Source organism: Bos mutus, chromosome 4, assembly GCF_027580195.1.
Source record: "Bos mutus isolate GX-2022 chromosome 4, NWIPB_WYAK_1.1, whole genome shotgun sequence".
NCBI classification, from domain to species: Eukaryota; Metazoa; Chordata; class Mammalia; order Artiodactyla; family Bovidae; genus Bos; species Bos mutus.
Window position 1 is genome coordinate 95,260,558 of NC_091620.1, and position 25,997 is coordinate 95,286,554.

Consider the following 25,997-nt stretch of genomic DNA (forward strand, 5'->3'; position numbering starts at 1 on the left):
GACAAATTCCTCCTGATGCTTATTGGTATGGATAATAAAATAATCATTCGTGATACCTAGTGGGAGCCTGGAGGCGGCCGCGGTAGAGGAGGAGGGAAGTGGGAGGAGTGAGGGGTGGGGAGGGGGGCTGCCAAAGATGACTTTGAGGATCCGGAAACCTCCAGCTTTCAGCCTCCGCGGTTTTTGAGTTGCAAATTGTCAGGAACCGGGAGGCTGCCGGCAGCCCGTGTTGTTGACTGGAAGTGGATTTCCATCTCTCGGACACTAGTTAGACTGGGCTGGGTGTTCTGGAAGGGGGGTGGAAGTCGAGAGGAGGAGATGCTGTGAGCAGAGTTCTTGAAGCTCCACTCCTCTGGGGAAGCCGAGCTGTGAGGGAGCCTTCTGACTGAGCGGAGCGTGTGAATTGGAAGGGATCCTGTTAGCTGGCGAGTCCCGGTTCCTCTCCGGAAAAGCAGTCGCTCTGGCTTCAGAGCTGTGCCCAGCCTTCGCCTGCATCACACTGCAGTAAGTTCAGCTCAACACGGTTGGTAATTTGAGTGGCTTCTGGGTATGTGGTGCGGGGGGAAGGGAAGCTGACCAGAAATGGCGAGGAAAGTTAGAAAAGCAGAGCTTTGGATTCTCCACGAGATAGTGAATCGGTTTGTCTTCTGTCCTAGTTAGGCTGTAACCGAGTTACTCTCAGTTAGGTACCTACGGACACTGCTTGTCGGGTAGGTCTGCAGGAAGCACCCTGTTTATGGTGATTTTCGGCAACAACACTGGTAAATGCGTTTTCTAGATTTATTTACAAGAGTGGGCTTCTGAAAGTTACTAATGCATAACAGCTTGCATTTTCTACAGAAAATTTGTGAGGAGGCTGGCTTAGATTTTCAAATGCCCAGTTAATTAAGTTTCATTCCAGACTTATTCCTAACCTGTACAAAAGCCATCAAACAAAACAAGAGTCTTTGATTTACTTTATTAAGACGTGAAGTAGATCTTTAAATAATTGCTAGGCAACAACCTGAGGCAACACTGATGATGTGAGAAACATTCAAGTACTCTTTAGTGGGTACAGGATTCCCCCACTTTCTTACTACTGCAATAATCTCTTCCACTTGCTAAACGGTGCCTTCTTTGAAATTTCTAAGTGTTGATTTATTACGTACATGGATTTATACTTAGATCCAAGCAACATTGTGTTCACGGCAAAAAAAACCCAAAAAAATTGAGGCTTAAAAAACTTTTTTAAAAAAAATGACTTCTACTGGTTGCTCAAATTGCAGATAACCAACTTTTAAAAGGATGTAGAAACAGGTCAGCTCATTGTAAAGCAAATGACCAAATGAATGCGAATACAAGCAGAACATGAAAGGTCTTTTTCAAAAAGGAAACCAGGAATAATCTAAGAACACTGGGGTATTTCTAACCAGGTCCTCTTTTACACTGACTAGATTTTTATAATGGAGAAAAAAAGGGGACTCTCTCAAGCAGAAAGAATATGTCACAAAAAAACTAGATTTAGCTACAGGATCCTTGAAGACAATACTATGTTACTATAGTTTTAAAAGAGAAATATCTCTTTTAATATCTCCAAATATTTTAGTTTTCGGTTTTATCAATATTTCTCTAACCACCTAATCATGTTTTATTATAAACATATTTTGAATATAATTTAATAACTTTATGCATCTTAGGGATCTCCAGGTATATTTGTGTTCTTATTGCTATATCCAGCTTTTTGGAGGTAATCCATTCCAGACATACATAATTTCTCAGTGCAAAAAAACTTACATCACAAAGTCAAATATAATCCAGGGGATATATTTGTTATGATAGTGCATGCATGATGGTGTTTAAAGTTTTTAGCAAAAAAGAAAAAACAATCTATACAAAGACTAAAATAATGTTTGTTGTGAGTTTATAAGTAGTTCCCAGATAACTCTAGAATAAATCATTACCCGAACCTCAATAATTTAGCTAAAGAGAATAAAAATCAGCCTGAGAGCCTGGTTGAAATTGATAAGAATTTAGATTGAATAGGAGGCCTTCAGGATTTCTTTAAAGAAAAAACTTAGACAGGTGGTATTGAGTTTGGGGAATACCTTTGCTTGGTATTTTGGTTGTCCTATTGGTAAACAAACCTCGTGTTATATCCGACGAGAAGATTTTCAAAGCCATTTTTGGAATAAAATAATTATTTTAAAGTTTAAACCATTGGTAAGGTTTCTTGGAACAGAGTCTGAACTAGACAAGTATCCTGTGACTCATGCTTTTCCTTGCACACGTGAAAGAAGGAAGAGTTGTGGCCAGACAAGCCAGACGAAGATCATCTGGTCCCTCAATCTAATTCTGCCTACCAATCATGACTGTGATGTTGATATCTAGGCTTGAAATGATATTTTAAGAATATCCTTTCCTGGGTGCTTCTCTTCCTGGCTGGCCTCAGGAATAGAACTGTACTTATGGATGCTTGGTACTCTAGCATTATTCTCTTTACAAGAGTAATGCCTTTAGTTTAGAAGCACCTGCCTGGAGAAAGCTCTAGACAAGATGTTGGAGAAGCCTCTTCCTAATGTTCCTCTTGCATCCATGGCATTTTCTTTCTCTTGCAAAACACCAACACAAAATATGACCTCCAGTAAGCATCCCACCCACCTGTTCATCCTTAAGGTATTAACTGTGAAGTAGGTTCAACTCCTTGATAGCTCCTTAAGTTATTTGCATGTATGGTGGTTTTCTCACTGTGTAACCCATCAGAAGTTCCTGGTTACGGTGAGTGCGGTAATGGCAGGACTTAGGTTAAGCACTTTGTTTGTTTGCTTTATAATTGTAGTCAATTTACAGTATGCGTTTCAAGTGTATAACATAGTGGTTCAGTATTGTTATGATTGCATTCCGTTGAAAAATTATAAAATGTTGGCTGTATAACCCGAGCTGTGTATTACATCTTTGTATTTTATTTATTTTAAACCAAGTCGTTTGTACCTTCTCCTGTCATGCCCTTCCCAAGATTAAGCACTTTGAATATGTTTTCTCACTTATGGGATAAGAGCTACAGGTAAGAGATGGCATTCTCTCCCATTTATAAGAAATTCAGCCCCAGAGGGAATAAGTAAATTACCAAAGGAACATATTTAGTAAATGGTGGGCTTGGATTAGCCCTCAAGTGTGACTAGCTCCAACTCTTCATCACTTTGTCACTTTGTTTTATTACAACAGTACTCTACCATGGATCAAGTGGAATGAACTTATTGTTTTGCAGATGGTATGGGCTCAGAGTGCTTGAAAAATTATATCAGTCAAGAGAGAACTCTCAGCTTTACTGATACCCAAGATTGAATCTGCTTAAATTGGAACCTAAATTGACCCCCAAACCAAATTTGGCGTACTTTACAATTCCAATTTCAGTGTTCTGCTCTGGCTTCATGAATCATGAAAATGAAGCCGAGGGCATCTTTGCTGGGAAGAAAGATGATGGAGTTAATGTGGGAGTAAAATAAGGAGATCACATGGTTGGAGGCTGGGCTGAGACCTTGTCTAGATTCTGTGCTCTGAGGAACTTTTAAAAACAACCTCTTCGGGCTGTGTGTGGGGTGGAGATGTTTAAAGACCCAGATAAAGCAGAGAATCAAAATGTCTCCTTAAATAGGTCTGATTATAAAAATTAGAGTAGCCTTGTGTTCAGATAATCTCCTTTGCGTGTGTGTGCGTGTATGTGTGTTTAAGAGTAAAGATGATGATTCAAAGAAAAGTAGGGAGAAAGACCAGATGATGACCGAAGAGGTAAAACAGTACTTGGAAATATCACTGGCTCTTGCATAATCACCTTCTGAAAATTTGCCAGGAAATGAAAGACCATCTTTAACTGGTGAGGATAAAAGCAAAATGGTTCATTTAGGTAAAATTTGAAGTGTTAAGGAGAATAACATGATTACTGTCATTTGTCGTCTCATCACAGAAGACAAATACTAACAAGGAATAAAATGAAAATGTTATGGGCATAATGCCAAACAATATTTTAAGATTGGTCTTTCTCAGCATGCTAAATTTAAACAGCTGAAATTCTTTTTTTTTAAGTATTATCTGAGTCAACAATTGGAAATGAAGAATTTGCCTTGTAACAGGGATTGCATTTTAAATTTGAAACACAATGTCCTTGACTCAGTTATTTCTTATTGGCAATATGCCAGTCACTACAGATTAAGGAGCACAAAAGCTGTCATCTTCAAAATCAGTGTATAAATATACATGCTCCGTAAGGAAAGGTGATGTTACTGAGCTGTTGTCATAGATCTGTATGGTGATGGGGCTTTGCAAACACATTCATGATGTCAGCCCCGATTCTTTCTGTTTTCTTTGTCATTTGTGATACTGCTGGTGGAGGTTAGGAATAGAGTTAGTTTCAAGGCTTGATTTTTGAATGTGGTGCCTTGGCTTTCTTGCCCTCATATTTTAAAAATGGTGGCAGTAACTTTTATTGTGTGCCTCCTACATGCTAGTTGCTTGTTTAAGCATCTTGAGCATAAAATCTTGAAAACACTCATATGGGATAATCCTATTATCATCATCATTTCCATTTTATAAAGGGAACACTGAGGCACAAGAGGGTTAATTGACTTACCAGCCACAGTTAGAGATTAGGATCCAGCTGGGATGGGAACCCGACAGTCTGGCTCTGGAGCCCATGCTTTTAACCAAAAGCTTATCACTGGTTTGTTATGACCCTGCATGTTACAAGCTACTTGTTCATCTTTTTCGTTTCTGCTTATGGCTATTTTTGGGCTTCCCTGGTTGCTCAGATGGTAAGGAATCTGTATGCAGTGTAGGAGACCCAGGGTTGATCCCTGGGTCGGGAAGATCCCCTGGAGAAGGCTATCTCTGTCTATAACTTCTTTCTGGATACAGTCAGTCTGTTAGGTTTTACGTGATGATGCGTCTGTATCTCTTAATCTTCTGCTCTAGTATCATGACCTTCTTGAATTCTGTTTGTATTTTACCACTGGCCCCACTGTTCTTCTCAATGGTTCCACTGAAATGTGTGCTTGACTTTAAAATTGAATATGCCAGAGAAGGTTGAAATAATCTTATCTAAGGAAGCCAAGCCTTTTTCATCTCTGGGACTTCAGTGCTGCAGATAGTGTCTAATACATTATTGGAGTTCAATAATAAGTTACACTTTTGGTACACTGAATTCAAAGCTCTAATTCAGTTCTATGAAAAAAATAGATAGTCCCTTTCACAGGCTTTGTCGTTGTTCAGTCACTAAGTCGTGTCTGCCTCTTTGCGACCCTATGGACTATAGCCTGCCAGGCTCCTCTGTATTCTCCAGGCAGGAATACTGGAGTGGGTTGCCATTTCCTTCTCCAGGGGATCTTATTGGCAGGCAGATTCTTCATCGGTGAGCCACAAGGGAGGCCCTTCACAGGCTTTACCCTTTGCAAAAAAAGGCTAGAGAATAGTCTTTCAGTTGTAAGTTGCAAGGTCTGAGCCATGTAGTATATTTTAATACACTGAATTCATAATTATTATAAAATTACTCACAAGATATTTCTCACCCTGTCTGGAACTGCATATCTAGAACATAGGAGATAATGTTTTCCGATATGATAGATGTCATACTTATTTCCAAATCATAATATTGAAATTTTTAATGATATCTAGTTTATGGTACTAATGTATTTTTAAGGGGGAAAACAAATATTAGAATAAATTATCCATTAAAAATGTTTTGCTCTGTGGGACAATAAAGTTGCAAAATGGTGCTTTTTATAAATTGTTGAACTCTTTTTTTCTTTTGAGGAAAAGTCTTGAGGCTTTGATTCAGTCATTGCTCAAAAATATTGAGTCATATCTGTGACCAGACGATAGAAACTTGCCTACCACTAGAGAAAAATGAAGAAATGGATGAAAGTGAAAGTGAAAGTTGCTCTGTTGTGTCTAACTCTTTGTGACCCCATGGACTGTACAGTTCATGGAATTCTCCAAGCAAGAATACTGGAGTGGATAGCCTTTCCCTTCTCCAGGAAATGTTTCCAACCCAGGGATAGAACCCAGTTCTCCTGCATTGTGGGTGGATTCTTTATCAGAGCCCCAAGGGAAGCTGGATAATGGGGGGAAAATCAATCCCCATTTCTCCTCCTCCAAAAGAAGCATTTTTTGTTTATGGGATAATTTGGGTTTTACTTGTTAAATGATTTTTAAAATTTCTTTCAGTAAGTATGTAAATATTATAACAATGTGAACTAGATGGACATCACATAAGGCTTTCCAAAATACAATATTTTTATTAAAAATATCATCTTAGGTCAAATGATTCTATTTCAGTCTCTTTCTAATCCACATGAATTAGTTATGAAATATTAAATAATAACCAGGAAAAGGACAGACTGAATGAGAAGTGCAGTAGCTATTTAAAATCTCTTTGAAATTCTGTCAACAGACTAATCTCTGGATAAGCTTACCCCACTGAGGTGGCTAGGCCTTCTTTTGTAATATAATTACAATTAAGTTGAAAGAATCTTAGCTCATATCATAGTTTGATGATTCATCTTGAAGATGTGGAGAAGTTGACTCCATGTATAATTTCTGAACATGCAACAATGCTCATTTGAATTTCATTATTCCCTTCTTAGCCACTACGATATAGGGGTTAAAACTTACATTTTATATTCAAATTGCCTAGCTGCAAACCTTTACTACTTGGATGACCTTGAGCAAGTTAGTTAAATTCTATGCTTTAGATTTCTCTTTGAAAAGCAGGGATAAATGAAAATGATACCCACTTCATAGAATTAAATGATTTAATCATGTAAGGGTCTGAGAACAGAAGGCGCATAATAAATATTTAAAGTATTAGTTATTTATTATTTCCTATTAATTTTGGGGATGTTGTCTCAGGTAAAGAATGAAGTATCAATAACAGAGAAAATATTTGAAATAAAATCTAAATCTAAAAGTAGTTTTTATCTTAGTTTTATATTCTTAAAAATATGACTCATAAAATCTATTAAACGTTATAATCAACATTCTCTATAGAGAGTCTTCTTTTTATTTTTCCCAAAAGGCTTTTATTGAATTATTAAAAATGGTAACAGTTAACCCAGATCATTTAAATAACACATGTAAACACCACCCATAGAGTGGCTGGCAAAATTTTAATTCACCTCCTCTTAACTAGAATCATAATAAGAGGTCTTTCAATTTCATTCTTCTTAAAAATATAGTCACAGCTATCCCACTCCAGTATCATGCATGGAGGATTCCACAGGCAGAGAGGCCTGACAGGCTACAGTCCATGGGGTTGCAAAGAGTTGGACACAACTGAGCGACTAACACACATACATCATTCATTTAAGGCACAGAATGATATTTTGTTTTCATTGATATTGACTACTCTGCTGTTTATACCCAAGCCTGCTGGGAAATGTGACCTCTTCTGTGAGGAGACTGATTACTCCCTAGATCAGCTCCTTTTGAATTAGATGAACTGGAAAGAGGAAGAAAGAGAGGTGCTGTGCAAAAGCATTATAGGATCCTTGACCTGAAAACAGACTTCAAGCACAAAAGATGAGTTTGTAGTTTATTCAGCAAGTTGTTTTGCTGAGACAGAGAATATAAGGAAAAGTTCTTCCTGGGCTTTTGACCAAGGAATCCCTTTGCTGCTGTCAAAAGACATAAGAGCTGGGGAATTCTCACTTGCCTGCTCTTTGTAGTATATGTGGTAGAGATTGTCAGCAACACTCAGCTATTTCTGGGAAATGTAAGGTTCAGTAGACATAATTATTAAAACCATCTTCTTAAGAAACACAACTCCCAATACCATGACACTGGATTCTGTTTCATCTCTCAGTCATGGAGGGGCTACTGTCCTTGTCAGGCACTGGGCCAGACTCAGGGAAGGCAGTGGAAAATAATAGACAAGTTCCTACAGTACTGAACTCATTTCATTGAGAGAGAAACAGGAAGCAGATACATTAAACAAAGACACCAGGGCATGATTTATTGTTGTGGTTGTTATTGTTGTAATACATGCTATGAAAAAAAAAAAAAGCTAGAGAACAAAGATCCCATTTACTGGAGGACAAACTGGTTTCAAGACCCATAAGAACTACTCCCCTTCACACTCCCTTTTTTTTCTTTTTTTTCTTTTTCATTATAGAACAAATTTCTGGTGTTCACAGTGAATAGAAGGGGATTATACACCTGAGATAATCCTTAAAACCAAGACAGATGAACTCATGGTGAATCAGAATTTCAGAATTATTGAGCAAAACATTTTCATTCAGGCAAAAACATGACTCCCACATTGCTTTTCCCTTTACCTTTATATTACAGGATTATTCAGCTCGTGGCAGCTTTTAAAGATGAGAAAAATGCAAGTACTTAATGTTGCTTAGTAACTTCTCTTGCCTGTCATTTTGGGCTGCACATAAACAACTTGTAACTTCCCCACACTTGTCCCAAATTACTAGAATCGGGAGAGAGCACACGAGCTGATGAGTCACTTTGTGATCCTGTTGTTTCTAATAAGAGTTCTGATTACCAGGATGGGTCCTTTATTGTTATATAATGTTATTTGCCACGCCATATGTCAGAACTTTCTGTTTGGCAAGTAGAGGTTCCTTCCCTATAACACATGGAAGAAAGCAAAGCATAGAAGCTTTTCACGGAGGGCTGCTGTTTTGTTTTGGGTCCTTGGTTTTAAATGTGCTCTATCCAAAGTGTACTAGACAGCATTTTGTGGGAGTAAAGTGGTAAGATTTTTGAGCTTCAAATGGGGATTCTGTTTTGGAGCTACCAATGCTTCTATCATTCAAACTACCTGCATAACTGCGTGGTGGCACAGCTGGTGTTGAGGTAACTATATTATCTTTGTGTGCTAAGTCACTTCAGGCATGTCAGACTCTCTGCAACCCTATGGACTGTAGCCTGCCAGGCTCCTCTGTCCATGGGATTCTCCAGGCAAGAATACTGGAGTAGGTTGCCATGCCCTCCTCCAGGGGATTTTCCTGACCCAGGAATTGAACCTGTATCTCTTATATCTCCTCCATTGGCAGCTGGGTTCCTTACCACTTAGCGCCACCTGGGAAGCCCGTATTAGCTTTATAAGCACACTTTCAAAAAAAACCCCAAAGAATGGTTTCAATGTGGCTGTAATAATTTTCCTATTCTATTGGTTGAATTCTTGAAATTAATAACTTTGCAAAAAAAGGAAACACTAAGAATCTGTTAGACTTGATGTATACTACTACTACTAAGTTGCTTCAGCCGTGTCTGACTCTGTGCAACCCCACAGACGGCAGCCCACCAGCCTCCACCGTCCCTGGGATTCTCCAGGCAAGAACACTGGAGTGGGTTGCCATTTCCTTCTCCAATGCGTGAAAGTGAAAAGTGAAAAGTGAAAGTGAAGTCGCTCAGTCGTGTCCAACTCTTCGCGACCCCAGGGACTGTAGCCTACCAGGCTCCTCTGTCCATGGGATTTTCCAGGCAAGAGTACTGGAGTGGGGTGCCATTGGAGAAAGGTAGTACTTTGTTGATCAAAATTTCTTTTCTGCTAAGGAGTGTCAGAGCTCTTTTGAAGGACTTATACGTTGATGAGTATCGTGGGTGAAGAGGACGTGCCATACCCTTGGGTCTTTGACATCTGTTTTGCTGATCCTACTAAGTTAAAATCCTATCTCAAGAAATAAGGAAAAATTGTTTGAGAAATACCAATGTGTTTTAAGAGAAGAAAAGGGAAAGAGAGCTTTCCTTATCTAAACGTTGTTTAGTTGCTCAGTTGTGCCTGACTTTTTGCAATCTCATGGACAGTAGCCTGCCAGGCTTCTCTGTCCATGGGATTTTCCAGGCAAAAACACTGGAGTGCATTGCCATTCCTTTTCCTGGGGATCTTCCTGACCCAGGGATTGAACCTGCATCTCCTGCATTGGCAGGCAGATTCTTAACCACTGTGCCACCTGAGAAGCCCATCTACACATTAAGCAAAGTTAAATAGTTTTCTATATTAAGGATGTCTTACAATTCTTCAGATGCAAGTGTGTGTTAGATTCTCTTGGAGTGAGATTTAGTACAAACTTCTCTGACCTTATTTAATCACGGAATCCCTCTTTATGGAAGTATCTATTAATATATACTTGAAAACCCCAGAACACAATGTGTTGTTCTAATTTTCAAGCGTCTACCATACATCAGATTAGTAAGTTCTGGGAAGAAAATTATAAATAGAATCTGGCCCTAACATTAAGTAGCTTCTAAATTGGGTGTTGCAGGAAGACACATAGATGTAGAAGTTATAATATCGTGGTCTGCATGCAGCAATAAAAGTAGATGCAGAGGATTACCTGATTGCTATAGGAGATGAAGAAATAAGACACTAAGAAATTAATCACAGATCATTTAGAGTTTGAGTTGGGTCTTGAGGAAAATTTGGAATTTATCAAATAAAAGGGCAATGAAAGTATTCACAAGGATATACTCACAAGAGATCATTATTCTTTTACCCTCATGTGGAAACCTGTATTCCTTTCATCCAGCACAACTCTTGAGTGAACAGTTGGTTACATGAATAAAGAGATGAGAGCAGCAAACAGGGAAAGAGATATATAAATTTTGTGGTACAGATGGTAATTCATTCCTTTGAAATAGATAGCAATTCATGAGAAAATAATGTAGAATGAGAAAGAAGATAATTTAGGGAACAAATCTTGATGAATTCTAATATTTTTGAGTGTATTGGAGTAGATGGGATTGTGAAGAGGAAAATGAATCGTCACAGAGGAGGAAAACAGTGAGAGATTTGTGGTATTCCAACGACCAGAGAAAAACCTCCCACAAGAAAGACGAAGTATTCATAGCTGCCAGATGTTGCTGATAGGTTAAGATGAGGAGTGGAAAAAGAAAAAAATCCTTGGATTTGAACACAGGGGGCTCAATGCTGATCTTACTTAGCTAGTGGTGTGATTGGGGTGAAGCCCACATAAAAAATGTGTTAAGGATTGAGTAGGAGCTCAGGAAATGGAGATAGAGTGACTCATTCTACATGTCTGTCTACAAAGCTTTTGAGAAAAGATAGGCTGGTTCTGAAGAATCATATAAATTTGAGGAAGCTTTTTCTTTTCTAATGTGGGAGATTCTTGAGCATGTTTACATAACTATGAGATGTTGAAATAATTAAAATGTAGAAGCTAAAGGGATGTTTGATGGATACCACAGAATGTGGCATTGAATTGGTGACTTGGACCACGAGTAACATTCTCTATAAAGAAAGAGGAAAGGAAGGAGGAGAAGAGCAATCTGAGTAGGTGTGCATGTTTTGTAGTGCTAAATTGAGGATATTTCTGGAATTTAAATTTATTTTGTAGAATTTGTACAAAGTGGAGAACGTTTAAAGATTTTTTGACAGTGCTGGAGACTTTATGATAAGAGAAATCTAGAATCTGGATTATATTGGGGGGCATTTAAGTAATCAATTTATAATGATAGTAGTAAATTGCTGTTTATCACTCAATGTGTGACTCCTTTCAGCAGTTCAGGGTATGGCATAAAAAACAGTTCATCTGAGATACATTGTTTCATTTTGCTTTGCTTTTTATCATCCCCTACTGCCTTTGCTATCATCTGTCATCTTCTTTATTACTCTTTCAAATTTAGAAATCTGGATGACAGTTTTTTATATCTCTTATTTTGATAATGATTAATAAAAGTATATAGGTAGATAAGTCAATCAGTACCCTACAGAAATTCCTTAGCCACCTTACCTTCATTAACATACCAGTCTATTGCAAGTTAACCACTGGACAATGACTCCAGTCTGGATCTTGATATTACCTGAAATTTATCATGTTTGAGATAATGAATCATGAAGCAGTCATCACCTAATTCTCTCTACCTCCCACCAGTCTCTGGTACCTTGACATACCTTCTTTTCTTCCAATGATTTTTTTCTCATTCACCTTTTCTATACTATTCAGGCAAGGCCTAGTATACAACTTAAATAAATAACTCTTTGCTCAACCAGATCTTTATTCCTTTGTATTCTTTTCTTTTCTTTTATATCTGACAAAATCTACCATTTCTCTATTGAGCACCCTGGCTTTGCTTTTTCACTTGGGGTACTGAATGCTAGTGAAAATTAAAAAAAAAATGAAAACTAGTACCATAATAAATTTGTGATCTCCCATCTTAGTCTCATCTTGCTAATTCTTCAAGTCTCCCTATTTTATTTTCCTTACCATTCTCCACAGCAGCCTTCTCATAACCCTGCCACACATGTATATTTCCTTAAGAAACACTTGAATATCTGTAACCTTTCCTCTGTGTCATTTACTCTTTTGTACTGGCATTTAAATATTTTAATTAACTTTGGTTTTAATTTTAAAAAATATGAATATCCACAGTTACTTCAACTTTGTTCCCCATTGCCACCCACCTTGCTCAATGGAGAAGGAAATGGCAACCCACTCCAGTATTCTTGCCTGGAGAATCCCATGGACAGAGGAACCTGGTGGGCTATGGTCCTAGAGGTTGCAGAGAGTTAGATATGACTGAGTGGCTAAGCATACATGGAGATAAAACTCCATGACACTGCCCCTCTTTATCTCTTCAAGAATGTCTGTTGCCACTCTGTTCTCTTCCAGCCCAGTATTCTTTTGACATTAAGCTGCTTAAAATACCCTTTCTGTCAGAGCTCCTTTCTCATCGTACTTGTTCTCCATTGTGTCTCAGGCTCTTTATTTCTCAGAGCTTAGAACAGTAGCTGGTATAAAACAGGTACCTAAAAAAAATCACTGAATATGTAAGTGAACTTTGAAAATGTCTCTTTCTAGACTAGGGACGATGAGTTATCTTGTAGAGCATCTCCCTGGGTCAGCAATGTTTTTATCCTCATTCTCTGAAATACATTATTTCTTACGTCCTCCCTGTGCATTTTTCAGCATGATTTTTTACTGATTCTGAACAACTGTCTATGCTTTAGCATATGTTTTCCCCTTGGAACATAATAGTAATAAATATATTTGCTCAACTGGATATAAGTCATGTGATTCTGTTTTGAGAGAATGAGATTAATCTTTTTTTAATTTTTAAAAATTTTAAATTTTTAATTGGAAGATAATTGCTTTACAATGTTGTGTTGGTTTCTGCCATACAGGAAGAGATTATTTTTTTTATATGAGGGTAGGAATTAGAGCTTTATTTCTCCAAGATTGGCAGCTTACATTAGATTTAGGCATTTGTATTATTTGTGACACTTATCTGCGGATTGATGATTGGCATTCAGTTGTGAACCTGAATATAAGGAGGGAAAAGGATCAGGGTTATTTTCAATATTTGACAAGAACAAGGAGGGAGACTTTGAGGGCTTATAGGAAGTAAACAGAAAGCTAAGAGGTCACCGATGTGGAGAGAATAGAAAATAACCTAGTCTATTTTCCCCGGTGCTAGGACACTTTCTCAGAGCTTTATTTAAATGATGATGTGCCAATGACAGAAAAAAAAATAGTTTTCTCAGACATATTAGAAAAAATGTGGAAAAATTCTTATAGAAAGCTTTCATTGTGATTTCCAGGCACAATTGGTGTGTGGGTGGTCACTTGTTCAGATTCTTGCTTTCCCATAACCCCATCCTCCCTCCAGTCTTCCCATAGAAGCAGATCTCAACTAAGGAGATAACTGAGGGCATTTTCTGGAGGAAATATTATTCCTGTCAACTTTAACTTCAAGTGAATTTATTCATAGCTGTACACTTTGCAATTGGACTTTGCAATTTGGACTTTTCACTTACATGTAGTCTCAGAAATCATAGACTGAGGGTGTCCCTGAAAAAGCTTTTGAATTTCTAGTGTTTTTTTTTTTTCCTATGTACTTTTACCTAAGCAATATAAATAAGTAAGGTTAACTGAGACCTATAAAAAACTTGTTGTTGAGTTGCTAAGTCATGTCTGACTTTTGAGACCCCATGGACTGTAGCCCACCAGGCTCCTCTGTCTATGGGATTCTCCAGGCAAGAATACCAGAGTGTCATTTTGCCTAGAACTCAGTATAGTATGTGCCCTCATTAATTTTATTTCTGGGATTTGAAAAAAGTATAACTTCACAAGGAAATTAAAACTGTGTGGGAAAAGCAGCCCTTTTTTTTTTTTTTTTTTTTGAGAAGGCTTTCAAACTGGGAAGCTATTAGATTTTACATTTGGTAAATTCTGGTAAGCTGACACATGTAACTGCATATGCTAGATTTTTTCCTTTTATTGGTTTTCTACATCACTGAAAGAGGTTAATGGATTTCTGTATAACATTTGTTGTAGGCAAAACAGGAATAGCTCAGTTGATAAAGAATCTGCCTGCAATACAGGAGACCCTAGTTTGATTCCTGGGTTGGGGAGATCCCCTGGAGAAGGGAAAGGTTACCCTCTTCAGTATTCTGGCCTAGAGAATTCCATGGAATTCTGTATAGTCCATGGGATTGCCAAGAGTCAGACACGACTGAGTGACTTTCACTTTTTTAAACAGGAAAAAAAAAAAGAAAAACTAGCTTTCGGTTTTGAAAAATGACTTCCTTGAGTGGTCTGAATTGAAGGTGGTGGAAGCCAAGGTTCCCCCTGTCTTACTTGTCCAGAGTCTGTTTATTCCACGTTTTTGTTTCTGTCCGTTGGGGGTGGAATTTTATTTTCTTATTTGACATCTTTCCTTTCCATTTTCCACTTTATATTGCCAAGGGATTAATTAAAAACTATTCGTTGATTCACCTGAAGACTTGTTCTTCCCTATACGATGATGAGCACCTGGGCTTCCCAGGTGGTTCTGTGGTAGTGAATCCACCTACCAAGCAGGAAACAAGGGTTTGATCCCTGGGTTGGGAAGATCCCCTGGAGAAGGATGTGGCCACCCACTCCAGTATTCTTGCCTGAGAAATCCCATGGACAGAGGAGCCTGGCAGGCTACAGTCCATGGGGTACAAGGAGAGGGACGAGACTTAGCCAGTAAACAGCAGCAGTAGCATACAATGAGCAGCGTGTCGGTGGCCTGTTACAAACCCGGGAGTGTTCATTGTCTGTTAGGTAATGTGCAGTTCTGTTTCTTAAACTGAGCACTGATTTAGGAGATGACCTTCCTCTCCCATCTGTTTTGGAGCGGGACGATTTTCCCAGTGGGCTTTATGGTAGGCTAGAGCTAGGCCCTCTGCAGTTTGTTTGGTTGGCCTGATAAAGGGCAGGAAAGAGAAGAAAGAAGTAGCTCTTTAGTGCAGCAAGAATGCCAGTGACATGAAGAGGGCTGGCCCTTTAGTACTTATATGGTCCTCCTACCCAGATGGGGATTAAAAGAACCAAATCCCAGGTCCTACACTGTGTTGGCGGGGAGGATTCCGCCCTCTGCATGGTATTCTGGTACTTTGAACTTTGACTATGCCCTTGTGTGGAATAAAACAAAGCCTCAGGGAGCATCTACTCACTTACATTCTTAATCCTATGTTTATTCTCTGCAAGGATTATTTGCTAGTGTAATTGTGAATCAAAGTGAAAGCCAAACAGAGCTGAGTCATGGTCCTAATTCTTGCCAATGCTAGAATCTGAACCAGATTTTTTTCTTCTCACCATATTAGAGTCAGTGGTAGAAAAGATCTTTACTGGGCTAGACATAGATTCCTTGCCACGGCCTCTACCTGGTTCCATGGTGTTCCTTTTTATCCCCATCATACCCCCTGGAGTGCAAGATGTATAGTTTTAATAAATATTACAGAAATCATTAAGTTAAAAAAAAATTCTGACAGGCCAGTAGATATTACGCTTACTAATGCTTGTTTACTTACACTTCCTAATTTCAGTATTTAAATAAGAGAGCTCAAACAGTACATACATGTTACGAACTTTGAAACTTCATAGCAATGCTCTACATTCTCTGCTCTACAAACTAAGATCATGGCATCCGGTCCCATCACTTCATGGCACATAGATGAGGAAACAATGGAAACAGTGAGACTTTATTTTCTTGGGCTCCAAAATCACTGCAGATGGTAACTGCAGCCATGAAATTAAAAGACGCTTGCTCCTTGGAAGAAAAGGTATGACCAACCTAGACAGCATATTAAAAAGCAGAGACATTACTTTGCCAACAAAGGTCCATCTAGTCAAAGCTATGGTTTTTCCAGTAGTCATGTATGGATTTGAGAGTTGGACTATAAAGAAAGCTGAGCGCTGAAGAATTGATGCTTTTGAACTGTGGTGTTGGAGAAGACTCTTGAGAGTCCCTTGGACTGCAAGGAGATCCAACCAGTCCATTCTGAAGGAAATCAGTCCTGAATATTCATTGGAAGGACTGATGCTGAAGCTGAAACTCCAATACTTTGGCTACCTGATGTGAAGAACTGACTCATTTGAAAAGACCCTGATGCTGGGAAAGATTGAAGGTGGGAGGAGAAGGGGACGACAGAAGATGAGAAGGTTGGATGGCCTCACCGACTCAATGGATATGAGTTTGAGTAAACTCCAGGAGTTGGTGATGGACAGGGAAGCCTGACATGCTGCAGTCCGTGGGGTTTCAAAGAGTTGGACACGACTGAGTGACTGAACTGAACTGAACATTCTAAGCAATGGCCTTGCCTTCTAATTTTCAGATATATGGCTCTCTTTTCATACAAAATATGAAAATGAAGAGGGTTGTTCCTTTCAGATTTAAGATAGCAATTGGAAAGAGGACTCATTAAACACAGGGAAGAGAGGTATTAGAGTCTTAGTTGATTAAATGATTCAAGAAATACCAACACTGGCATGCACAATGAAGGAGACCTGGGTGTTAAGAATAATGTCTACTATAGAATTCTTACTCTGGTGGCCTCTGTGTGTGTGTTTTCAATTGATCAGTTGTGTCTGCCACTTTGCGACTCCAGGGACTGTATCCCACCAGGCTCCTCTGTCCATGAAATTTTCCAAGCAAGAATACTGGAGTGGTTGCCATTTCCTATTCCAAATGGATCTTCCCAACCCAGGGATTGAACCTGGCTCTCCTGCATTGGCTGGCAGATTCTTTACCATTTTGCCACCCACTAATTCTTTAAACAATTACAGTTGCCGTCAATATGCACCTAGATTATAATTGACCTTATCATTTATTAATAATTTCTGAATTATCAGGTGCATTTACCTTTTATCATTTCTTGTCATCTTCAGCCTCTTCAGCATTAGCCATTTTTGATAGCTTCACTCACTGTTACATCTCGATCCTCTGTCATGTGTTAAGAATGCACTACTATAGCATCATTTCTGTTTATGCAAGCAGTCAAAAGCATTTAATGACCATTATTTGCCAGGCACTCAGATAACAATGCCATTCAAACACATAAATAGTTTCTGTCCCTACTGACCTTATAGTTTAGGGAGCTGGATTGATATTAATCATTTATTATTTAATTTAATAAATATATCTGGCCACCATTGTGGGAGATGTGGGATCAATCCCTGGGTCAGGAAGATCCCCTGGAGAAGGAAATGGTAACCCACTCCAGAACTGTTGCCTGGAAAATTCCATGGAGGGAGGAGCCTGGTAAGCTGTAGTCCATGGGATCGCAAAGAGTCAGACATGACTGAGTAACTTCACTTCACTTCACTTCAGACCACCTATGTGGTGTGAAGTTCTATTCTAGGCATTAGAAATGGAGTGTAAAAAACAGGACATTGAAAAACTTAAATCTTCTTAGAGGAGTTGTCAGTTATGTCGGACTCTTTGTGACCCTGTGGGCTGCCAGGCTCCTCTGTCCATGTGATTTTCACTGTCTCACCTAGGAAGCTCAACAATTAAATATATAATTTTATATATGAGTGCCATGAAGAAAACTAAGTCAGGACAAGAAGAAAGTGATAGAGAACAGGTTTTAATTTAAATACTGTACTATTTTATATTTATTTAAAAATTTGTCTCATTCTCTGTATACATATTACATTTGAAATTTTTTATTCAAGTAAAGGTGATTTACAATGCTGGGTGAGTTTTAGGTATATAGCAAAGTGATTCAGTTATCAGATCAGATCAGATCAGTCGCTCAGTCGTGTCCGACTCTTTGCAACCCGATGAATCGCAGCACGCCAGGCCTCCCTGTCCATCACCAACTCCTGGAGTTCACTGAGACTCATGTCCATTGAGTCAATGGTGCCATCCAGCCATCTCATCCTCTGTTGTCCCTTTCTCCTTCTGCCTCCAATCCCTCCCAGCATCAGGGTCTTTTCCAGTGAGTCAACTCTTCGCATGAGGTGGCCAAAGTACTGGAGTTTCAGCTTTAGCATCATATGTATATATAGGTGTGTGTATGTCTTTTTCATAGTCTCTTCCATTATGATATATTACAGGATATTGAATAAAGTTCCCTGCACTCGACAGTAGAACCTTGTTGTTTTTCTACTTTGTATATAATAGTTTAAGATGTTTTTAATGTATTCAAGAGGTGGTATTAAGTAGACAGTTGGATCAACAAAGTTGAAATTAAGGGAAGTTGTTGGAGACAAAAAATGTGAGCATCAACAAGTCAAATGAACAAACCAAGCCAAACAAAAACAGAGATACAAGGAACGGAATAGTGGTTACCAGAGGAGGAGGGTTGGAAAGAAAGAAGAAGTGGGTAAAGGGGATCAATTATATGGTGATGGGTGGAAACTACACTTTTGGTCATGGTCATTATGCAGGGTATACAGAAATAGAAATACAGTGTTGTGTACATGAAATTCATATAATGTTATAAATCAGGGTTACCTCAATTTAAAAAAGTGAACATGTGTACAGACCTGGAACCAAGGGAGGTCACGTAGAGACTGAATGTAGATAAAGAAAGTCCAGTGCTGAGCCTTGGGGTAAACCAGCATTTCATGGGATAGAGAAGAGGTAGAAGAATCTACAAAAGCAACTGAGAAGGAGCAGCAGGAGCTAGCCAGGAGAGTGTATCACTACTTCCCAGGATGCCAAATAAGAAAGGGTTTCAGTAAGGTCTGCTGAAATGTGCAATTGCCACTGAGAAGACCAGCAAGATAGCTACAGGTCGATCACAGGATTGGAAGACAGAGATCTTGGTTGACCTTGCAAAGGGCAGTTTCAGGAGACTGGTGGGGCAAAAGTCAGACTGAAGCAGACTGAAATGTGAGTGGTTGGTATTAATGTAGAAAGAAAACAAATTAAATACCAGTGCAAGTAAGTTGGGAAATCACACACAAAATGAATTGTCCAAATATAACAGTATTACTTGACCTAGTCAAGAGGGCTTGAAGTGTTTTATGAAGTGATAATAAACCGAGGTCTGAAAGTATTAGCTAGATGATAAAGCAGAAATAGAAAATGATATAAGAAGACTTAATTGCATGGCATACTTGATGGCTGAAAGAGAAGTCTTTTCATTTTGGAGTAAGTATGTATGAGCTTAAAGAGGGGTCAGATGGTATAAAGCTGCTTTAAGGTCTGATGATTTAAGGGAGCTGCTGTTAAGGGAACAATATTATCTATTTTGATTAGATTACTCTATCTGTAGTGTGTATAAAATGAATAGCAGGTTGATGGCAGTTGAGTAACCCATTAGCAAGGCATTGTGGTGATAAAGGTTAGTGATTTTTCAGTCTACTTTATAGCTGTAATAGTGAAAGTTGTTGTTGTTATTCAGCTGCTAATTCGTGTCCGACTCTTTGCGACCTCGTGAACTGCAGCATGCCAGGCTTCCCTGTCCTTTGCTCTATCCCAGAGTTTGCTCATACTTACATCCTTTGAGTTGGTGATACCATCTAACCATTGCATCTTCTGTTATCCCCTTCTCCTCCCACCCTCTATATTTGCCCAGCATCAGGGTCTTTCCCAGTGAGTCAGTTCTTTGCATCAGGTGGCCAAAGGAGCTTCAGCATCAGTCCTTCCAGTGCATATTCAGGGTTGATTTTCTTTAGGATTGACTGATTTGATCTCCTTTGCTGTCCAAGGGAGATAAAGATAAATCTGAGTGATATTTATGAACTGTGAATAGTGCTTATAGCAATCTGGTTATGAGATGATGAGGAAATGAAGTAGAGAAGTTTAAATGACCTCTAAACTTCTAACATTTGGTGTAGAGAGGCAGTACCTTGGTACCAAATGGAGAGAAAATTGGAGCAGGATTCTAAGGGTTTGCTGTTAATTTTGTGGGCCTTAATGAATTCATTTGCATTTGAGGGACTTTTGAGCCCTCTTCACCTGCCTACTAGAATTTTCTATCATCACATTGACTTCTCAAGAGTATTATTAAAACTGAGTTTATTTTTATCCTCCCAACTTTCTCCTTTCTGTGATCCCAGGCTCAGTCACCTGAAATGTCCCCTCTTCCTGGTACCCTCTCAGCATCCATATTAGCTGACTCAAGGTCAAGCCTCTTGATCTTTCCTGTCTGTTCTCTCTCACATTTTCTTCCTTCTTTTCCATTTTTCACCCAACCAGGCAATTTCAGACTCTTGAATTTTACTCATCTGTACTCTTAACCTGCTATGTAGTGTCTTCATTTTCAAGCCATTCCTTGCTTTGTCCTTCTTTTTTAATCCTCTGTATCAAATTTTCAGTATAAGATTCTGACTTTCTCATGTCTGTGCTCAAAATAATTCAGTGTCTCCCCATTTCCTTTGAAATAAGCTGTAAGTTCCCCTTGGGTTTGCATTCAGCTAAAAAAAATAAATAAAATTGTTGATTTTCTTTAACTTGCTACACTGTCTAAGGCAATGCTTAGGTTTAAATCTTGACTTCAGCAATTACCAGTTGTGTGATTTGGGTTGCATTGGTTAGTTACAATTTTCTGTTTTTTAAATGGGGTTAATAAAAGCAACTCATTTACATGGTTGTTTTAATGTCAAAATACATGAAATTCTCTTTGCACAGCCCCTGGCACAAAGCTGACACTCATTTAATACAAATTCTGGGATAATTCTGTGAGTCTTGCACTATGTGCCTGCTCTGTATGCAGACACAGATTTAACCACATCATGAGCACACCTTTCAGTTCCCTTTGGTGCCATATTAGACTCCTTCCCTGATGGCTCAGTGGGTAACAAATCCACCTGCTAATACAGGAGACAGAGGAGATGTAAATTGTAACTAAACAACGCAACCCAAATCACACAACTGGTAAGTGCTAAAGTCAAGATTTGAACCTAAGCATTGCCTTAGACAGGGTAGCAAGTTAAAGAAAATCAACAGTTTTGATCCCCGTATCAGGAAGATCCCCTGGAGGAGGAAATGGCAACCCACTCCCGTATTCTTGCCCAGAGAATCCCATGGACAGATGAGCCTGGTGGACTACCAGGTAGACTACCAAAGAGTCGGACGTGATTGAGCACATGGCATATCACACATACTTCTGCCTAGAATGCTTTCTCCTCCTCTTGGCAGATTCTCTCCCCAGCACAATTTCTTCCTGTTTGGATTATTTCATATCTTGAAGGAACAGGTCCATTTTCTCTCTCTCACTCTCTCTCTCCTCTCCCTTCTCCTCTCTCCTTACTTCTCTCTCCCTCTTGTAAACGTTCCTTATTCAGCCCTTCCCCTCCCCAGTCTCAGGTTCTGTTCCCCCACATTTTTATATACATCAACATGTAACATCTTACAGAAAAACTCAAGTGAACATCTTGCCCAACCCAGTATCTTATCAGCTCTTTGTCTATAGCCTTGTCTGTTGCTTCCTTGCATTTTGGAAATTTATTTGTGTAGCATCCATAGTGTTTCCAGTATTTGTAAAGAAATGACTATGGTGTAAGTGGGCAATTCCTTCAATCACCTGTACGTATTCTCTCTTTTCCTTCTCACACACTGATTTTGGCTCTACTCCATGTCCAGAAACATCAAATTACCTGTCCCAGATCTTTTTCCTTAAGGATAGGAGCTTTTAAGTCAGCAGGCTTCTAAACCAATCATTGCTAATGTGTTTTCCTGTGCTCTCAGGAACTCTGAGTACATTTAACTAAGCCCTTCTGGCAACAATGGGCCTGTCTTTGTGTTCCAAGTCATTAGTTGGGGGATTTTTTGGTGTCTTTTTCTCCCAGTTATACATAATTTGGAGGAAGCAGTCTTAGCAGAGGTAGCCAAATAGCCGGCTTAATGCTGTTCCACTCAGAGATCTCCAATAATTGGGTTCTTTAAAAAAAAAGTGTCATAAAAGAAGAATATTTAATATCTTTTCTGTTTCCTGCCTAATTTCCTGTGGTCGAAGTTTTGCCGAGTCCTGGCCTTTGGAGCATGAGCTGCCGGTTTTTAGCGTGTTCCAAAGGCATGAATCAGGATTGATTCTTATTTTATTCATGGCTATACTTGGTGGTAATTTACACAGCCTGAGATGAGGGTTTATTTTTCCCCTCTGAAGGTTTCAGGGATGTTTTTGTCAGGTTTTGGAAAATGTGCTCCAGGAGCAGTGATAAATTGAGTGCTGCCTTAGAGAAAGTCAGGCTGTCAGGGAACATATTTATCTCCACGTTTGGGAAGCAGGGGCAGGATAAGCACAGACCTTTTAAAAACCTGTGTGAGAACTTTTTAAGGTAAGGGAGAAGGTCAGTCTGACACGGCTTTCCGTCCATTTTGTTTAGAATTTATGGGCTGCCCAGGCATAAAGAATAATCTGAAATCTGTGACTATTCAAAGATGAATATTTCTTTCTCCTGCAGTAATGCAGAACTGAGAAAGACTGGCAAGTTAAGTTCTGTTTCAGGAATAGATATCCTGACATGAGAAATAAATAACTATATTATAAAGTACTGTGCCGGGTTTGCTTAAAGCAGAGATTGGCCTGTTTTTGTAAACAGAACATATGGGAATGTGGCTGAAGTCATTTGTTGATATTGTTTGTGGCAGCTTTTGCACCAAAACAGTAGAGTTGTGTGGTCACAGCAGAGACCTTTCGTCCTGCAAAGCCTAAAGTACTTGCTTGGTGATCCTTTAAGAAAAAGATCATTAACTTCTGGCCAAGAAGGACATTTTTTTCTATTCTGTTTTCTAGAATGACATGAATAAGAAGCTTGCTCTAGTTGTGATAAATGACAGAATTGTGATGGTAGCTCTGTTTATTGTGTGTGTGTGTGTTCAGTCACTCAGCTGTGTCTGACTCTTTGTGACCCCATGAACTAGCCAGCCAAGCTCCTCTGTCCATGGAATTTCCAAGGCAAGATTACTGGAGTGGATTGCCATTTCCTCCTCCAGGGGATTTCCTGACTCAGGGTGCCTCCTGCATTGGCAGGCACATTCTTTACCCACTGGACCACCTGGGAAGCTCATCTATTAATTATTGGCATACTACTTTACTGATTGATTCATTTGTCAGATATAATTGGGTTTAAAATAGGGCTAACAGTGAAAAGATAATACATTTATATCAACCTCATCCAACTAAAGCATTGATGAGGGGCTTAATTAGACATCACAGAGTTAGGCATTAGTTGTAGAGCTAGACAGTCTACTGGTGTGAGCAAATTGCCAATTAAACCTGTAGGTTCAAGATTCTCCAGTTTGTTCAAAAGTACAAATGGTCACAGTGGTTAATGTAAAACCACAAAGCTTTAAGTGTAGACTCCTAGCAAACACCCTATAGACTGTCTCACACTCTACCTCTGTCTCCGTCTCTCCATCTCTAACATCTCAATCTCTGTGTGTGTATTCTTCCATCTTACATAGTCACTCCAAGAAACTAGAAAATTTGAATGTATTAATATTTTATATATATCTACATATTTTGTGTTCTAGTTATGTACTAAATGTTTACAAGCACTCATTGATGATCGTCTAACCAAATATTAGCACTGTGATAGGTACTAAAAGGGAACAAAAAGGCACAACTCCCAAATTTGTCAAATCTTCATAATTGGAGAGGATAAATATTTAATACTTTGTTGGGGTCCTTTAATGGGCCGGAACTTGGTGATCTGGAGTCGATGATAAGAAAGTGAAAGAAAGAAAGAGTCTAATATTCCCTGGGTTATGCAGAAAACCAGTAAACCCCTTGGACAGAGCTTGTACCACTCACGTAGGTGTAGAGTACCCTCTCAAGAAGTCTTGAGGGGTCTTGAAAACCCGGGCAGGAAAATGAGCTTGGCAGGACTCTGCACTCCATGGAATCAGCCAGAAAGAGAGATAGAGAGAGAGAGAGAAAGAAGGACATGGGGACCCAAGTCTCTGGTGGAACAAGGATGCTTTATTGAATTCTGTGTGGATATATATACCATATTACAAGGTAGCTTCTTCAGATAAAGATCAAAAGACCAGACTTTACAAGTTACCAAGGAAACAAGGACTAATAGAGTCCATAAAGCCAAAAGACAATCCATGTCAAAAGAGGGTCTTAGATAATCCTTTTCACCATAAGGAAAAGCTAATGAAGGAGATCTCCTCAAGAAAATTAGAGATACCAAAGGAACATTTCATGCAAAGATGGGCTCCATAAAGGACAGAAATGGTATGAACCTAACAGAAGCAGAAGATATTAAGAAGAGGTGGCAAGAATACACAGAAGTACTGTACAAAAAAGACCAAGATAATCATGATGGTATCATCACTCACCTAGAGCCAGACATCCTGGAATGTGAAGTCAAGTGGGCCTTAGAAAGCATCACTATGAACAAAGCTAGTGGAGGTGATGGAATTCCAGTTGAGTTACTTCAAATCCTGAAAGATGATGCTGTGAAAGTGCTGCACTCAATATGCCAGCAAATTTGGAAAACTCAGCAGTGGCCGTAGGACTGGAAAAGGTCAGTTTTCATTCCAATCCCAAAGAAAAGCAATGCCAAACAATGCTCAAACTACCGCACAATTGCACTCATCTCATACGCTAGTAAAGTAATGCTCAAAATTCTCCAAGCCAGGCTTTAGCAATATGTGAACCGTGGACTTCCAGATGTTCAAGCTGGTTTTAGAAAAGGCGCAGGAACCAGAGACCAAATTGCCAACATCTGCTGGATCATGGAAAAAGCAAGAGAGTTCCAGAAAAACATCTATTTCTGCTTTATTGACTATCCAAAGCCTTTGACTGTGTGGATCACAATAAACTGTGGAAAATTCTGAAAGAGATGGGAATACCAGACCCCTTGACCTGCCTCTTGAGAAACCTATATGCAGGTTAGGAAGCCACAGTTAGAACTGGACATGGGACAACAGACTGGTTCCAAATAGGAAAAGGAATATGTCAAGGCTGTATCTTGTCACCCTGCTTATTTAACTTATATGCAGAGTCCATCATGAGAAATGCTGGGCTGGAGGAAGCACAAGCTGGAATCAAGGTTTCCAGGAGAAATATCAATAACCTCAGATATGCAGATGACACCACCCTTATGGCAGAAAGTGAAGAGGAAATAAAGACCCTCGTGATGAAAGTGAAAGAGGAAAAACAGTTGGCTTAAAGCTCAACATTCAGAAAACTAAGTCATGGCATCTGGTCCTATCACTTCATGGGAAATAGATGGGGAAACAGTGGAAACAGTGTCAGACTTTATTTTTTGGGGCTCCAAAATCACTGCAGATGGTGACTGCAGCCATGAAATTAAAAGGCGCTTACTCCTTGGAAGGAAAGTTATGACCAACCTAGATAGCATATTCAAAAGCAGAGACATTACTTTGCCAACAAAGGTTCGTCTAGTCAAGGCTATGGTTTTTCCTGTGGTCATGTATGGATGTGAGAGTTGGACTGTGAAGAAAGCTGAGCACCAAAGAATTGATGCTTTTGAACTGTGGTGTTGGAGAAGACTCTTGAGAGTCCCTTGGACTGCAAGGAGATCCAAACAGTCCATTCTAAAGATCAGTCCTGGGTGTTCTTTGGAGGGACTGATGCTGAAGCTGAAACTCCAATACTTTGTCCACCTCATGTGAAGAGCTGACTCATTGGAAAAGACCCTGATGCTGGGAAGGATTGGGGGCAGGAGGAGAAGGGGACAACAGAGTATGAGATGGTTGGATGGCATCACTGACTCGATGGACGTGAGTTTGAGTGAACTGTGGGAATTGGTGATGGACAGGGAGGTCTGGCGTGCTGTGATTCATGGGGTCGCTAAGAGTTGGACACGACT

At 39.3% G+C, this 25,997-nt stretch overlaps 1 protein-coding gene across 2 annotated transcripts in view; it reads left to right on the forward strand.

Annotated features, from left to right (window-relative positions):
- The first annotated feature begins 211 nt into the window (after nt 1–211).
- Nucleotides 212–25,997, forward strand: part of DGKB (diacylglycerol kinase beta) — an 869,780-nt gene continuing 843,994 nt past the window's right edge. For both annotated transcript variants that reach the window (XM_070369773.1, XM_070369774.1), the window contains exon 1: nt 212–504. The gene's annotated coding sequence lies outside the window, so the exon portion shown is untranslated. The remainder of the gene's footprint in view (nt 505–25,997) is intronic.